We start from the raw sequence: 14,847 nt of genomic DNA, 5'->3' as shown, positions 1-14,847 counted from the left end.
CTTGGGGTGCAGGCCTTGTGAGGGCAGACAGAGGAGGAGGGATACTGAATGAAAGAAACTCCACTGTCTTTCCCCCAATTCATTCCTGCCCGCCAATGGACTGGGGCTTTCCAACAGGCTCCATTACCTACCCTCCCTACCCCCACCCCCAAGCCTGGGGTAGGGTCTTCCCAGCCGGTGGGGACTCCAGAGGGCTGTCGCAGAAGGAGAGGTGGCAGGTGACTACTCCTGCCCTCCCCCTCCATGCTACTTTACCTATCCCCAAAGTCTCAAGAGTCCAGGTACCCAGGAAGCCCAGAGTTCCAGGACCTCAGGCCTGGGGCCATCGTCCCCGACCAGCCTATGAAAGAGACGGTCCTGGCCCTGCCCCACCTCCCTACCTCATCCATCACCTCTTTTCTCTCTGTCAACCCCAGCTTTGTCAGGTCGCCCCGTCCCCTTGTTCAGGTGCCAGTTGAATGGAAATCTGACCTCTGGGCACACGGAGACTCCAGCATCTCACTGCTTTCTAGTCAAGCCCTGTCCTTTCTGGGCAGAGTGACCCCTGCCTCTGGGACTCGGTTTCCTCTTCTTTCAAAGGCAGAAGATGGGCTGTGTATGATGGCATGTAGATTTAGGGCAAAACAGGTGGCATGATTGTATTCTTAAGCCCCAGGGGCAACCTGACCCTGAACCACCACCATCAGGGGTTTGAAGATGCTTCCAGTTGGGCAATCAAGGGCTCTGGAGAAGCTCCTGGGCTCTCCAGAATTGCTTCCCACCCCCCACCAACTTGGCCTCTGGTTTTGGCCACACTTGACCACATCCTCGACAAAGCCCTGGCCTGGTTTCTCCTGGCAAGGGATTTGAGTTTATGGAAAACAAGATGCTGGAGGAACAGAAGGCCTTTCTTAATTATTCCCCTTTCTCTCATCACTGCTGAGATCCTCTGCCCGAGCTTTCATCACTCTTGTGACCACATCCGGCTCCCTCTCTCTCTGGTTCCACACACCCATCCAGATCTGCATCAGTGCCTTCTCTTCCCCCTTGAGGTTGGTGGGATGAGGGATGCCGGAAGACCCCAGGCTCCTCAAATGCCTACCATGCCTTCTCTAGAAGCACAGAGTTACCCAGTTGCTCTCCACTTCCCTTCCCTGTTCTTGCTCCCCTTCCCCTGACCCCACCCTTCTGCTTTGCTAGGAGCGATTCCAGTGGTGAGATAAGCTCAGGATGAAGTTTTCCTTCTGGGCTCCTGACGGCGCCTAGGGCAGGCCCGGGCTCAGAGCAGGACACCCAGCAGGGAGAAATCTGTCACCAGGGCCTCCCCGACGGACCACAAAACTCTCTTTATTTTTTATGCTGAGAAAAACTATGTATTTAAATGGAAACTGTTTTATAATGAAAAAGCCATTTATTTTTCTCAAAATATATTTAAAAGAAAAAGAAAAATGAAGTAGAGCCAATCCCTGGCTCTCCTGGCCCAAAAGAGGGTGAGACAGCAGGCCTTGTCCTGGCAGAGGCCTCAGGGCAGAGAGGCTGAGCCCTCTGTTTCTCAGCTAGATTACAGTGGGATGCTGTGACTGTGATCTCTTCACTCTGGCTGTGCAGCCCCTGGGTCGCCGAGAGAAAAGGATGGTTCGATCTATGTGGTTTTGTTTTTGTACTTTGAAATGATGAACTATTTTCTATATTGAGTCTATTTAAAAGGAGTAGGAAGCTGCTTGTATATTTAATAATAAAAGAGATGCCTATGCGCTGTGGAGTGACAGCCGTGAGTAGGCCTGGGAGCGTGCTTCCTCCAGGGATGGGGAGGGGGTCTGGGCCCAGGCAGAGACCTCAGAAATGGGGCAAACTTTGGCTGGACTTCCGAGGGCTGGGTCCTCTCGGATTGGTGATGTCCTGGAAGGTGCCTCTAGGGCTGAACAAAGACTGAGCCTGTTCCAGGAAGAGATGGCGGGGGTGACCCCTCAAATCCTTGGGCCCATCCTCAAGTGCCCCCTGAGGTCGCCAACCCTCTGAGGTCACTCTGATGCTTGGGTCAGGTTGACTTCAGAAGAGAGATGGACCAAACAGACACAACTGAGACAAAGTTGGGGCCTGGAGAGATTGCGAAGGGCTGAGAGCTCTATCCAGGTGGCTGGGGAGGAGGGGGAATATTAGATCTTCAATCAGTGCTATTTATTGAGCGCTTACTGTTCATTTATTCATTCATTCAATCGTATTTTTTGAGCATTTACTGTGTGCAGAGCAGTGTACTAAGCACTTGGGAGAGTACAGTACAGCAATAAACAGTCACAGTCTCTGCCCACATGGGCTTACAGTCTGGAGTGGGGGAGACAGACATCAATACAAATAAATAAAATAACAGATATGTACATAAATGCTGTGCATCTGGGAAGGAGGAAGAGCAAAGAGAGCAAGTCAGGGAGGAGAAGGGAGTGGGAGTTGAGGAAACGTGGGGCTTATTCTGGGAAGGCCTCTTGGATGAGATGTGCCTTCAGTAAGGCTTTGAGGAGGGGAGAGTAAGGTGCAGAGCACTGAATACTTGGGAGAGTACAATACAACAGTGTTGGTAGGCATGTTTTCTGCCCAAAAGGTGCTTACAGTCTAGAGGGGAAGACATCTTCAGGCAACTGAGCCTACTGGGAAGAGTACAGGTCTGGGAGTCGGAGGAGCAATCCTGACTCTGCCAATTGCTTACTGTGTGAACTTGGGCAAGTCACCTGCTTCTCTGGGCCTCAGTTTCCTCATCTGTAAAATGGAGATTCAGCACCTGTTATCTTTCCTATTTAGATGATAATAATAATAATTCTGGTATTTAAGTGCTTGCTGTGTGCCAAGCACTGCACTAAGCTCTGGGATAGTTACAAGATCAAAAGGTCACACACGGGGCTCACAGTCTAAGTAGGAGGGCGAACCAGCATTGAATTCCCATTTTGCAGTATTGAATTCCATTGGTGCTTCACTGAGGCACGGTGAAGTTACATAACTTGCCCAAGTTCGCCCAGTAGACGAGTGGCGGAGCTGCGATTAGAACCCAGGTCTTCTGACTCCCAGGCCTGGGCTCTTTCCACTAGGCCACTACTTAGACTGCTCTCTCCACTACTTAGACCGTGAGACCCATGTGAGACAGAGACTGTGTCAGCCTGATTAATTTGTATCTACCCCAGCACTCAGAAGAGTGCTTGACACATAATAAGTGCTTAACAAATGCCATTAATAATCATAATAATATTAATAATTGAGTCCTCACTGTCCACAGAGCACAAAGCTAAGCACTTCGAGCAGTAGCATAGAGTTAGTAGACACAATCCCACCATCAAGGATTTTACAATGTAGCAGGAAAGACAGTTCTTAAAGCAGAAACCAGATCTTAAACCAGATCTTTAGTCAGTGAGGGGGAGGGGTAATCTGCCCAAGGCAGTCAGATGTTTTCTTAGCAGAGAAGTTTTGGGAACCTCTGGCTTGTTGCCAAACCAAGCAAAGCCTCCTTCCGGCCGGGAAAGCAATGCCAGGGTTAAGGAGTCTGTGGTTAACCTAATGCAGACGGAGCATTTGGGGTTGGACGTGTCCAGGGGAACCGACATCTGTCCCTGGGCCTGGCTGGTGGAGCAGGAGGGCAACGAAAACTAGCAGTCTCCGGGCTTTTCTCCAAGACTCCTTGCAAAGGGGGATAGCACCCCTTCTCTGGAGGCAGGGGAGGGGAGGAAGCAACTCCAGGATGTTTCTGGGGTGGGGGCTCCAGCGGCACTCGGGGAGCAGGGGGTTGCAGAATGCTGGAGGAGGGCACTGATAGCTTTACGAGGCCAACTCCAGAACCAAACATCAAACAACTTATTCCAATGTATCTGGCTCAGAGAACTTCATGGCCTCCCTCCCTACCTCAGGGGGCCTCCGGCCTACCCTGAAGGATGCTGCCTAGGCCCCTCTGCCCTGTCTAGGCCCCTTTTATAGAAGGTGCTATCTAGCCACTCCCCCTGCCTTCCACAGAGATGATGATGGTGTTTGAGAAGCGCTTACTGTGTGTCAAGAACTGTTTTAATGCTGGGGAAGATATAAGCTAAGCAGATTGGTTACAGTCCCTGGATCACAGTCTTAATCCCCATTTTACAGAGGCGGTAACTGAGGCACTGGGCAATTAAGTGACTTGCCCGAGGTCAGACAGCAGACAAGTGGCAGAGCCGGGATTAGAACTCAGGTCTTTCTGACTCCCAGTCCTGTGTTTTATCAAGTAGGCCACGCTGCTTCTCAAAGGCACTGTCTAGGCCCTCTCCCTACCCTAGTGGGAGGGCACTGTCTAGGCCTCTAGCACTGTCTAGCCACCCCCATGCCTTAGGGGGCACTCCCTAAGCCCCTCTGCCTACCCTAGAGACCACTGTCTAGGCCTCTGTCCCTTCCATAGAGGTACTGTCTAGGCCTCTATCCCTACTGTAAAGGGCAGCACCTCTGCCCCTCACCCTACTATAAAGGACATTGTCTAGGCCTCTGTCCCTAGTATAGAGGGCACTATCTAGACCCCTCTGCCTACTCTCGAGGGCACTGCCTAGGACTCTGTCCCTACCCTAGTACGGACTGCCGACACCCCAGGCACTCTTTAATCAGTCAACCAATCAGTCAATTAATCACATTTATGAGCGCTTGCTGTGTGCAGAGCAGTGTCCTAAGCATTTGGGAGAATACAGTATGATAGAGTTAGCAGACATGTTCCCTGCCCCCAACAAGCCTACAGTCTAGGCCTCTGTCCCTCCTCCAGAAGACACTGACTAGACCTCCGTCCACCATAAAGGGCACAGTCTAGGCCCCTCTCCCTATCATAGAGGACATTGTCTGGGTCTCGCTCACCCCCACAGAGGACACTATTTAAGATCTTCTTTGTTCTAGAGAGGGTACTGACTAGTCCCATCTCACTTACGTAGAGGGCTCTGTTTAGGGCTTTCTTTGTACTGTCTTCCTGAAAGTGTCACAGGGACAGGAGTGGGGAAGGAATGTGAGCAAAGTCCATGGGCCATGAGTGAGTACTGAGAGGAAGTCAAACTCACCAGTGTCCTGCTGATCTGTCCTCAGGGCTCTCCCCAGGACCACCGATGTAGCCCTCCCCCACCCCCCACTAAACTCACCCAGTGGAAAGAAGATTTGGCTCCCGAGTTACAAAGTGGACTGAAAAATGGTCTCTTCTGCAGCATTCCTTTATGGTTTCTCTTTTGTTTCACCCTTCTCCCTACTTCCTTTCAACTAAAGCTGGGGGCTTTTGCACAATCAGCCGCAAATGCCTGTCATATTTTCCACCCCCTAAGCCCTGGGGACTGAGAAGACTAATTCGCCGGAGTTGGGGTTGGACAGAAAGATCTTCGCTGGAGAATTAGCAAAGTAAGTGGCTGAGGTGGGCCTTAGAGAGTTAAGTGTGGAAGCCACGTCATAGAGTGCTCAGGCAGGGCTTCTCAGTGTACTGTGGACAGGATTCTGCACCCTAGGAAGGCCCTATAAGTACTTGTGGACAGACCAGATAGCCTTGTTCCCCAGCCAGTGAAAGAAAGCCAGGATAGACTGGGATCAGAGAGGAAAAGATAAGATGGCGCCCATCTAAAAATAGTGCTTCTGCCCCATCTCCCATCATTATCATTATCATCTTCCTCACCATCAACATCAACGATCATCACCAACAACATTTACTGAGCACAGTAAATTATTTCAACTGGGCACAGAATATTGCCCTGGGCATGTGAGAGCATACATTAGAAGCAAGAGATGTGTTGTCTCTGACCTCAAGAAACTTACAATCAAGTGCTTAGTACAGTGCTCTGCACATAGTAAGTGCTCAGTAAATACTGTTGAATGAATAATGGGTGAGAAAAACAGGCATAAAGTGCTAAATATAATTGATATATATGTGTATGTGTGTACGTTCTTGTTCTCTTTACATTATTTGATAATATATATTATCTATATATTCATAATATTAAATGTGTAAAAAGAATAAGAGCATAGATTCAAATAATAAAAAAACATCTAAGTGCTAACATGACCGGGAAGGTGGAGAATCAGTCAGGGAATGCTTCTTAGAGGAGGTGACATTTGAAACTGTCATTCAATCCACTGTATTTATTGATTTTCTAGTGTAGTTTTTCTTAAGCACTTACTATGTGCCAAGCACTGTACTAAGCACCTGAGGTAGATACAAGATCATCAGGTTCCATATGGGGCTCACAGTCTGAGTAGGAGGGAGAACAATGTGACCTACTTTCACTGTCACTCAACTTCTCTGTGACCCAGTTACCTTACCTGTAAAATGGGACTACTGTGAACCCCATGTGGGATAAGGACTGTGTCCAAACTGTTCAGCTTGTATCTACCCTAATGCTTAACTCAATACCTGGCACCCAGTAAGCATATAACAACCACCACAAAAACAAAACAGCTACAACAAAAAAACAGCAATAACAAAAAAAAAGCTATTGAATCCACATTTTGCAGATGAGGGAACTGAGGCACAGAGAAATTAAGTGATTTGCCCAAGGTCACATAGGAAAGTGGCAGAACCCAGGTCCTCTGACTACCAGGCCCATGCTCTTTCCACTAGGCCACAATGCTTCTCTAATTTGTTCAGAGCATTGTATCATCATCAGTGGCATTTACTAAGCATTTATTATGTGCAGAACACAGTACTAAGAGCTTGGAAAAACACAATACAACAGAGTTGATAGACAAATTTCCTGCCCACAGTGAATTTACAGTCTAGATGGAGAGACGAAGCTCTTGGGAGAATACAGTAGAATTAATAGACATGATTCCTGCCCTCGAGGACTATATAACCATCGATGGACTGAATGAGGATAATCTAGTTGGGGAGACAAACACTAAAATAAATTTCACATGGGGGAAATAATGTAGTATATGAAAATGCACCTAATAGCAATGGGGAGATTATAAATACTTAGATCTTGCATAAGTGCTGAGGTGGCAGTTAGGAGATAGGAGGTGGGGAGATCAGAGATTAGAAGTCAAGGTAAACTCCTTGTGGGTAAAGAACTTGTTTACCAACTCTATTGTATTGTACTCTCCCAAGCATTTCTTACAGTGCTCTGGACACAGCATTGAATAAATGCTACTGACTGAATTGGGAAAGTCCTCCTGGAGGAGATGTAATTGAGGATGGGCAGAGGAGTGGTCTGTCAGCAATGAAGCAGGAAGGTGTTCCAGACAGCCCAGGGAGAGTGTCAGCAAAGGGTCTGCAACAGAACAGCCAACAACAGAGCACATTCATTCATTCATTCATTCATTCGATTGCATTTATTGAGCACTTACTATGTGCAGCACTGTACTAAGGGCTCTGGAAAGTACAATACAGCCGTATACAATGATATTCCCCCCTACAAGGAGCTCTCAGTCTGAAGTGGGAGAGACAGATATCAATACAATAAATGAAATTACAGATATTTACATAGGTGCTTTGGGGCTGGGAAGTGGGGAAGAACAAAGAGATAAATAAAAAGACAGAAATGTACATAAATGCTTTCAGGCTGGGAGGGGGGAAGATCGAAGGTGCTTGGCACATAATAAGTGCTTAACTAATACCATCATCAAAGGGAGCAAGTCGGGGCAACACAGAAGGGAGTGGGAGATGAGGAAAAGCGGGGCTTAATCTGGGAAGGCCTCTTAGAGGAGATGTGCCTTCAATAAGACTTTGAAATAGGGGAGAGGGATGGTCTGATGGATTAGAGGAGGGAGGGCATTCCAGGCCAGAGGCTGGATGTAGGCTAGGGGTTGGAGGCGAAGCAGGCGAGATCAAAACACAGTGAGAAGGTTAGCATTAGAGGAGCGAAGTGAATAAGTGAACTTTCCAGAAGCAAGAGTGAGCTCTTAGTACAAAGCTCTGCACTTAGTAAGCACTCAATAAATACAATTGATTGATTGATTGGGGTATAATGGGAGAAGCGCTTGTACTCAACACTTAGAAGAGTACAAGATAATAGAGTTAGTAGGCTCGTTCCCTGCCCTCAGGTTTTGGGAGGGAAGTTGAAGAGTTCAATTTTCACTGGTTGAGTTTGAGGTGCCTGAGAACTATACATGAAGAGATGTCCTGGAAGCAGGAGGAAATGTGAAATTGACTAAGGAGAAGAGGCCAGAGCTAGCAAGGTGGGTTTGAGAGTCATCTGCAGAGAGGTAGTGGTTGAAGTCATGGGAACAGTTGAGCTCTTTATGGTAATGAATGTGAAGTTGAGAAGAGAAACGTGAGGTAAGGCAGGAAGGGACAAGGAGATTGAATGCTTTAAAGCCAATGGAGGGGTCTTCTGTTGGATGCAGAGGTGGGTGGGCAACCATTGGAGGCTCTTGAGGAGTGGGGAAACATGAACTGAACCTTTATTTAGAAAAATGATCTGGGCAGCAGAGTGAAATATGGCCTGGGGTTGGGAGAGAGGAGTCAGGGAGGTCAACAAGGAGGCTGACACAGTAATCGAGGCAGGATAGGATAAATGGTTGGATTAATGTGGTAGCAATTTGGATGGAGAGGAAAGGGGAGATTTTAGTGAAGTTGTGAAGGTTGAACTGACAGGATTTAGTGATGAATTGAATATGTAGGTTGAATAAGAGAGATGTCAGGGATAACGCCAAGCTTACCGGCTTGTGAGACAGGAAGAATGGCAATGCTATCTACATGACAGGAAAGTCAGGGGAGGACAGGGTTTAGATGGCAAGATACGGATTTCTGTTTTACTAAGATTGAGTTGTCAGCAGGATATCCAAGTAGAGGTGTCCTGAAGGCAGGAGTAAATGCAAGACTGCAGAGAAGGAGAGAGTTCAAGGCTAAAGATGTAAATTTGGGGGTCATTCACATGGAGATGGTAGTTGAAGCAATGAGAGCAAATGAGTTTCCCAAGGGAGTGGGTGTTGATAGAGAATAGAAGGGGACCCAGAACTGAACCTTGAGGGACACCCACAGTTAGGAGGTGGAAGGCAGAGGAGAAGCCCATGAAAAAGATTGAGACTGAGTGGCCAGAGAGATAAGAGGGGAACTAGGAAAGGACAGTGTCAGTGAAGCCGGAGCCAGATAATGTTTCCGGGACAAGGGGGTGGTGGACTGTGTGAAAGGCACTTGTGAGATCGAGGAGGATTAGGATGGAGTAGAGGCTGTTGGGTTTGGTAAGAAAGAGATCATTTGTGACCTTTGAGAGTGGTATCTGTGGAGTGAAGGGGATGGAAGCCAGATTGGAAGGGGTCAAGGAGAGAATTGGAGGAGAGGAACTTGAGAAAGCAGGGGTAGACAACTCACTCAAGGAGTTTGAAGAGGAATGGTAGGGGAGAGAAGGGGCTGTAACCTAAGGGAGCCAAGGGGTCAAGGGAGAGTTTTTTTAGGGTAGGGGAGACAGAAGTATGTTTGAAAGCTTCAGGGAAAAAGATATTGGAGAGCGAGCAGATGAAGAAGGCAGTCAGGAAGGGCAGAAGAGAGGGGGTGAGTGCTTTGATAAGGTGCAAAGGAATGGAGTTAGATGCATAAGTGAAGGGAGTGGATTTTGAATGAAGGCAGTAGATATCCTCTTGAGATACTACTGGGAAAGATGGAAGTATTGAAGAAAGGGCAGGAGGAGGGAGGGACTGAAGAGTAGCAGGGGAGATTTTAGGGAAATAACGCCTGATTGTTTCAATTTTCTCAATAAAGTGCATGACCTGGTCATTAGGGGCAAGAGATGGGGTGGGGCAGGGGTTTTTTGGAAGGAGCTAAATGTCCGAAACAATTGGCAAGGATAAAGGACTTGGGAGTCAATAAGGACGGAGGAATAATTATGTTGCGCGGAAGAGAACGCAGAGTTACAGCATGCAAGCATGAACTGAGGTGGATGAGGTCGACCTGATATCTAGATTTCCATCAGCACTACTCTGTGGTTCGTATACAGGAGCAAAGGAAGCAGACTGTGTAGGTGATCCAGGGATGTGGGTTATTGGTACAAGATTGACGAAGAGATAAGGGGAGCGAATGAGTTTAGTTCAGTAGAGAGGATGGTGTTAATGGTTAATTTGGTCATCAAGGGAAGGAAGTTTGGAGTGTGGAGTCATGTCTATCGACTCTGTTATAATGTTCTATTGTACTCGCTTAAGCACTTAGTACAGTGCTCGGCACACAATAAGTGCTCAATAAATATGATTGATTGATTAAGAGAAGCAGCATGGCTTAGTGGAAAGAGCACAGTCTTGGGAGTCAGAGGCCACGGGTTCTAATCCTGGCTCTGCCACTTGTCTGCTGTGTGACCTGAGGCAAGCCGCTTAACTTCTTTGTGCCTCAGTTACCTCATCTGTAAAATGGGGATTAAAACTGTGAGCCCCACGTGGGACGTGATTACCTTGTATCCACTCCAGCGCTTAGAACAGTGCTCGGCACACAGTAAGCACTTAACAAATACCATAATTATTCACTTAGACTGTAAGCCCCTCACTGGATTGTCTCTATCTGTTGCCGAATTGTACATTTCAAGCACTGAGTACAGTGCTCTGCACATAGTAAGTGCTCAGTAAATACTATTGAATGAATGATTATGGAAGCATGATGGCTTGACTAAATTGGATGGGGTCAAAAGATCTAAGTCTAAGTAGGAGGGAGTAGGATTTAACCCCCGTTTCGCAGATGAGGTCACTGAGGCCCAGAGAAGTTAAGTGACTTGCCCAAGGTCACACAGCAGACAAGTAGTGGAGCCAGATTTTGAACCAAGGACCTTCTGGCTTCCAGACTCATGCTCTATCCACTAGGCCATGCTGCTTCTCAGCTTGAGGCCTTTCCTCTCCCCTCTTCTCTCAGAACCTGCTGCTGTCACCACAGAGATACCTGGGAGAATGTGCCTGGGCTTGTGCTTTGGTTTGTGAGAGGGAGTGTGTATATGTTTGTGTGTGTGTGTGTGTGTGTGTGTGTGTGTGTGTGTGTGACACCTATCCCCCAATCACTATCAGTTTTTGTGTCTTCCTGACTCAGTATCTCTGGGTTTCTGTGTGGGTCTCATCGGTCTTCTTCTCTTCTACACAGTAATAATAATAATAATGTTGGTATTTGTTAAGCGCTTACTATGTGCAGAGCACTGTTCTAAGCGCTGGGGTAAACACAGGGGAATCAGGTTGTCCCACGTGGGGCTCACAGTCTTAATCCCCATTTTACAGATGAGGGAACTGAGGCACAGAGAAGTTAAGTGACTTGCCCACAGTCACACAGCCGACAAGTGGCAGAGCTGGGATTCGAACTCATGAGCCCTGACTCCAAAGCCCGTGGCGACAACAGACAAGTGGTCTTATTGTCTTGGTGTTCTCTCTGGTATACATTTTTGCACTACCAGTGTAAAGCTTACCAGCCACCTTCTAATGGTGAGCCCAATTGGTTTGGGAGATGAGGACCAGATTAGGGGACACCTTTTCTAGTCCCCTTCCCCATCCAGGATGAGCAGCAACTTATTGTGGGCGGGGAATGTGATGATTTGTTGATATAGTGAACTCTCTCAAGCACTTAGGACAGTGCTTTTCACACAGTAAGTGCTCAAAAAATGCAAATGAATGAATGAATCAATCAAGAGCATTCTCCTCAGGAAGACAAGGGGCATCCAAAACATACTGCTGCTTCTTCAGAGATACCTTGAGCCACCTAATTGCGTACAATTTTCGCTTAGAGTAGGATGGGGGTACCTCTCCATCAGCAGGACTGGTGCTCAGGTTGATTTTTTAGAAGTGGTAATGGTAGTAATAATAATAATGATAATGGCATTTTGTTAAGCACTTATTATATGCCAAGAAGTGTTCTAAACGCTGGTGGAGATATAAGGTAATCAGCTTGTCCCACATGGGGCTCACAGTCTTGATCCCCATTTTACAGATGAGGCAACTGAGGCACAGAGAAGTTAAGTGACTTGCCCAAAGTCACACAGCTGACAAGTGGCAGAGTCGGGATTAGAACTCATCACCTTTGACTCCCAAGCCCAGGCTCTTTCCACTGAGCCATGCTGTAGTCCTGGATCATCTACCCTAGGCTTGTACTCCTGTGACCAAAGTCTGAGTTGCAAGATAGTTGGTTGGGGCAGGGGTGCAGTTGGTGATTTAGAAGAGCAGCATGGCCTAATGGAAAGAGAATGCTTGGGAGTCAGGGGCCCTGGATTCTAATTACAGCTCTGCCATGTGCCTACTGTGTGACCTTGAGTAAGTCACTTCACTCCTCTGTGCCTTAGTTCCCTCAACTGTAAAATGGGGATTCAATACCTGTTCTTCTTCCTGCTTAGATTTTGAGCCCCATGTGGGACGGGAACTATTTTTGACCTGATTATCCTGGGTCTACCCTTGGGCTTCGAACAGTGTTAAACACATAGTAAGTGCTTAACAAATACCATAGTTATTGTTATTAGAAGAGATTGTTGTTTTTGGGTGGCCTCTACAGCAGCAGCCACTGCTGTTTATACACAGTTATTGAGTAACAGGCTCCATATCCTTTGCAAACTACTGGGAGTAGGAATTAACCCCTCATTTTACACATGAGGTACCTGAGGCACAAAGAAGTACAGTGACTTGCCCAAAGTCACACAGCAGACAAGTGGCACAGGTTGGCTTAGAACTCAGGTCCTTCTGACTCCCAGACCTGTGCTCCATACACTAGGCTATACTGCTTACTGTGTGCAGAACACTGTACTAAGTGCTTGAGGAAGTACAGTACAGCAGTGATGGAAGACGTAATCCCATGATCAGAGCGGCCCTGCCGTATTAGTACACTTTTGGACCAGGATGCACCACTGCCTCAGGTCTCTGAATAGTGTGGGTGTGTAATAATTAATAATAATAATTGGGATATTTGGTAAGTGCTGAAGATGGGCCAAGCCTGTATTAAATGTTGGAGTTGATACCAGATAATCCAGTCCAGTATTTTCTCTTGTCCCACATGGGGCTCACAGCCTAAGTAGGAAGAAGATCAGATATCTTATCCCCATTTTACAGATGAGGAAATTGAAGTCCGGAGAAGTTAAGTGATTTGCTCAAGGTTATCCAACCGGCAAAGTGGTGGATCCAGGATTAGAACCTAGGTCCTTTGACTCCCAGGCCTCTGCTCTTTCCATTAGACCATGCTCTCTCTCAGTAAACAACTTTCAAGTAGATCTATGAGACATTTAACCATTTTTTTCTAGAAGTATTATGGACATTTATTATGAAATTCCAATTCAATATCTCTGCCCTTTAGGTACTTGCTCTTCACCCCACCTTCAGCCTCAAGGAACAGAATCACAATCCATTAATTTATTTATTTTAACGTCTGTCTCCTCTAGACTGTAAGCTCGTCATGGTCAGGGACTGTATCTACCAACTCTGTCGTACTGCACTCTTCCAAGCACTTAGTACGGTGCTCTGCACATAGTAAACGTTCAAAAAATGCAACTGATTAGTTGATCATGTATTTTCCTCGATCTCTTTTTTTTCTTAAATCAAATATGGATTTGTCAGACTCAGAATTTTTCAGTAATAGTAGCATCAGGGGAAGCCATAGTAGCGATAGTGATAACAATGGTGTGATCCACTAGCACTCGGGAAAGTGCAAGAAAGGAAACAGATGTATTCTCTGACCATATGGAACTCGTAGTCCGATGGGGTAAACAGAAATTAAAAGTATTTACAAATAGTGGAAAGAGTAGAAATAACAAGTAGTGCAAATATACCAGATGAAATAATAGAATAAATAATTGACTGCATAATCGGAAACATCTGAATGCACCTACGTGCCAAGGATAGGTGGAAATAAATCAGTCCATACTTGTCAAAGTCAAATGCTATGCAGAGTGAATATCAGAGTTGTGGAGTTTCTTCTTCAACGAGTGTTTCATTTCCTGTGAAAATATGACCCAAGGTCTTATCACAACACTTCTAAAACTTATTGCTTTTGACTCATTTTTTTGGTCAGGGCTGAACCAATTCTTTGAATCTCTAATAAATTCAAGCTGCTCAGAGATAACTGAGCAGCTAAGGTCATCTTCAAAAAGTGTTCTAGCCTGGTAGCAGGTTTTGAAATGAAAATCCTCTGCAAGAGCTAATTTTATTTGTGGTTTTTTCCCTACTATCACAACCACCATTTTTCTCCCCGGAGAAATAGAGTGTGACAGTCCCTGAAGATTTCATGCTCAAAACACTGGAGGCAGCGTAGCCTAGTGGAGAGAGAAAGTACTGGAGTGAGTGTCACAAGACCCAAATTCTAGTCTTGGCTCTGCCACTTAAATGGCCATGGGCAAGTCACAACTTCTCTGGGACTCAGTTTCTTCATCCGCAGAATAGGGACAAAGATATCTGTTACTCCCAACTCATCTCTCTCATTTCACCCACATATTCAATCTGTCACCTAATCCTGACAGTCCTACCTTCACAACACTGCTAAAACCTGCCCTTTCTTCTCCATCCAAACTGCTACCATGTTGATCCAAGCACTTATCCTAACCCACCTTAACTACTGCATCTGCCTCCTTGCTGACCTCCCAGCCTCCTGTCTCTCCCCGCTCCAATCCATACTTCACTCTGATGCATGGTTCATTTAGCAACAAAAGCATTCAGTCTATGTCTCCCCACTCCTCAAGAACCTCCAGTGGCTGCCCATCCACCTTCACATAAACGGAAACTCCGTACCATTGGCTTTAAAGCCCTTAATCATCTCACCGCATCCTACCCCACTTCATTGGTTTCCGGCGCAGTGGAAAGAGCACAGGCTTTGGAGTCAGGGCTCATGAGTTCGAATCCCAGCTCTGCCACTTGTCAGCTGTGTGACTGTGGGCAAGTCACTTCACTTCTCTGTGCCTCAGTTCCCTCATCTGTAAAATGGGGATTAAGACTGTGAGCCTCACGTGGGACAACCTGATTCCCCTGTGTTTACCCCAGCGC

This window comes from Ornithorhynchus anatinus, chromosome 7, assembly GCF_004115215.2.
Source record: "Ornithorhynchus anatinus isolate Pmale09 chromosome 7, mOrnAna1.pri.v4, whole genome shotgun sequence".
Lineage (NCBI taxonomy): Eukaryota > Metazoa > Chordata > Mammalia > Monotremata > Ornithorhynchidae > Ornithorhynchus > Ornithorhynchus anatinus.
The sequence above is the reverse complement of the archived record's forward strand: the minus strand, read 5'-3'. Positions refer to the sequence as shown.